A 3798-nucleotide genomic window follows, 5' to 3' on the forward strand; every position below is an offset into this window, starting at 1 on the left:
AGATACTAAAATAGGATTAATAAATATATCCTAAAAGATAAATACGTTATGATCCTTAAATATCCTACAAAGATAGTAAATTAGGATTAATAAGTATATCCAAAAAGATAATAAGTTAGTGTCGTTAGATATCCTATAAAAATTGTAAATTAGGATTAATTAGTATATCATAAAAGATAATACGGTAGGATCATGGTTCTAAAAAACGCGCCATGGCGCGCCTCAAGGCGTGCCATGGCGCGAGGCATGGTGTAGTCGTTACGAAAACGTCCAAGGCGGGTTTGTTAAGTGTGGTGCCCAAATAACGTGTCAAGGCGCGCCTTATCGCGATATGGCACGAGTTTTTTTCAAGGCGCGAGTTTTTTTTTGTTAACCTTTTATATTAAATACTAATATAACACTTCTAAAAACTTGATATACTTGATAAAAATCAATAATTATATGATTTATCTCTTTTAATATATATAAAATAGTCACGCCTTGAAAAATGCCATGGCTCGCCAAGGCTTGTCATGGATTAACTTTTACCTTGCCGCCAAGCCACGCCTCACGTTATTTAGAACCTTGGGTAGGATCATTAGATATCCTAAAACATAGTAAGCTAGGGTTGATAAAATACTTTAGGAAAGTCTTTTCCTAAAGAAATAGGATTCTTAAAATACAACGCATTAAATACTAAAAACTATAAAAACCTGTGCACTCACAAAGATTATGTTGATGCTTTCAAAAATCGCATGTCTTCCTAGGAAGGAGTAGAGATCAAGTCAAGGAAGATAATCAGCATAAAGACTTGCATCAAGTTGTTGTTAGTGTGACCATTTAGGATCATATGTTATCTAGCAATATCATTCTATAATTACTCTTAGGCATACATGATCTTCCAATGTCTAACTTGCCCAAGACTCATCATAGATTGATATATGGATAATGGTGAATGTCTCGCAACATTTAAATGCACCCAATAACATATAGAATATAATTAAATTCATTAACATCCAATTCCTAAAATCTAAAAGCGTCAATTGATTTATAAGGCAAGTTTATCAGTTAAACCTTTGTTATAAAGATCTTGTTGAACATGAGACTTGGATCTCAATCGATCTCATTTGATGTTCAACTTTGGGTACCGCGGTAGATGTCTAATTCTCAAAACATAAGAGGAACAAATTCCATTTTGAATACATAAGTCTCTTGTATATTTCACACCATACCTAAAAATAGATTTTATAGCTTCTTTGTTAAAGATAAACATTTGACCATATCAAAGAAAAACAGTCTCTGTACTTAAGTCTTGCTACGTATCTCAGCTGTTAAGGATACAAAGATAGTACCTTTTAATCAAGTTTCACTCACGAAATCAATCCATTAGAAGATTATGATGCAGGTTCATTCAGTACCAGTTCTCTAACAAGTACATATGAAACTTGGTTACAACCACTTGCTTATTTTCATCTAGTGAGAGTCAACCAATCTAATTCATATTAGTCTCACTTCATATTTGCTCCCAGAATTATAACCAACTATGAACTTTTAGAATAATAAGATTATTCATGGATTATACATGTTAATATAGAAAAAAAAGTATTTATGTGATGATCATATCAAAATATATCAAAACAATAAAACGCAATTTCTAGAATAATAAAGTGTTATAGATGAAATGCAACGACTCATACTTAGCTTAAAAGAAGGACTTTAATAATGGGTCCAACCAAATTTAATTTGTGTAAATTTTATGAATAATATCATCTCCATATTTGAATTTAGTCTAAGTATAGTTAAGTATCTTGGAGAATATGATTGGTGTTCTGATGTGACACAAAGTCTCTTAGATTGATTAACTACACTCTATAAGTCATAAAAGATTTCTATGTTATCCATGAATAAAAGGACTCAACATATTCTTTCAATGATCTAGTTAATCCTATCACATTTGATTTCAACTTTTGAAGTAACAGTTTATTCATATTTAGTAGATTATGTAGCTATGTTATTCTTGGACATCATTCGAACAAAACTTTCTCTTCATTCCACAATGAAGTCATAATCCAATTATAATTTAAAATTATTGTTGGGTATAAAAGAAGATTGTGTCATTGGGCTTTTAGCTTAGTCCATTGTATTCACGGTATTGGGCCTGTCTAGCCGTGATTTATTAATTAAGGCTTACATTATACAGTGCATGCATGCATCGTTTTATGCACGGTGTGAATTCTTATCTTTCTAGTGATCGTATTATGTGACAATCCTCAAATTCCGGTTAAGTCAAAGGCAAATAAAGTCATCAAGTCAAACCCGTCAACTCAATTAGCCCTTGTATACTAGGGTTTACGTTATGTAATTACTGTACAACTCGTATTTTAATAAGAAATCATCATTTGGAAAATTCGTATTTTTAGATTTCTGTAACCCTAATCGGGGTAAGTGAGTTAACGAAACGATAAAACAATACTGCATACCCATCGGGGGTGTGTAAGATCCTTAAACATGACTTAACGGGGTTTACGGACCTTGCGTTGCAAAGCCAAACACTCAAAAAGGTCACAAATGAAGCCTCTCCCAATATCTTTCACTCTATCTCTCTCTATTATAAATCTCTCCCAAATCTCTCTCAAAAGCTCCTTTAACTTTCCGTAATCATTCGGGTCATCCCGACCCTTAACCGGGTCAAAAACCACTTAAAACGGGGTAAAAATAGGTAAGATAGCCTTAAGGAACCGAAACCCTCTCTTAAGGGGCGAACCCTCTTAAGAACCAAAGTCCCCTATAGGGACCGAACCTGCTAAGGACCGAGACCTAAGGGACCGAACTGCTCAGAACCGAAACTAGCCTCTTAGAACCGAACCCGAAGCTGCTGAACCAAAACCACGAGGACCGAACTCGAAGGTCCCTTCGGACCGAACCTCCTCTCGGTCTATTTCGCTCCTCGCCCAGGTTCGCTTCTGACACTTCGCCTTCGCTCCTAGCTTCACAAGCCACTTCAGTCCCCACCTCCTTAGGACCGAAACTTGCCACCTTCGGTTCCACAATGCGAGAAGCCTCGCAGGTTCGCCATTTTCACCCGGTTTTCGACTAGTTTTGCATTTTAAGCCCGATTTCAATTATTTTAACGTGGGATTTTCACCTAAAATCATATTTTAACATATAAAACCCCATACTTCATAATTAATCACGTTTTTGGGGTATAATCCTTATCCAAGAAGAGTGGGTGGGATATTATTGGTGGAGTGTTGACTTTGCCTTAGTGTATGACACAAGCAACCACCCCATACCCACTCCATGACCAACCCTTATCCTTCCACCATACCTAGTCACTTCCATCGTCCTTCCCATCACTTTCTTCCAGCTATACAATTGAACAAAAGGTATAATCATTATCTCTCCTCTCTCATTTCTCTCATTTTCCACCAAAGAACAAACACCTTTCTCTCTTACTTCCCTCTCTCTCAAATTCGAGTTTCAAGGGCTGATCATCAAGTTTTCTTCCACTTTTGGTAGGTGATATTATCCTCCTTATGATTATTTCACTTCCTTCTACCCAACTCATAGATTACTTACACAAATTCCATCACATTTGTGTTAGATCTTCGAACCTTCAAGGCATCTTCTAAGTGTTCTTGAGTTGAACACTTCTTTTCTTCAACATCCATCCACTAATAACACACAAGGTGAGTTCATACCCCTATCTTTTCATGTTTTCTTAAGTTTTAAGGGGGGGATACAAGTTAAAACACCAAGAACACAACTAAACGTTTCCAACATCTTTCATCAGGAAAGTTTAACTCCATTCACGGACTG

This window comes from Lactuca virosa, chromosome 1 (assembly GCF_052849685.1).
Source record: "Lactuca virosa cultivar CGN04683 chromosome 1, Lactuca_virosa_CGN04683_v6, whole genome shotgun sequence".
NCBI lineage: Eukaryota > Viridiplantae > Streptophyta > Magnoliopsida > Asterales > Asteraceae > Lactuca > Lactuca virosa.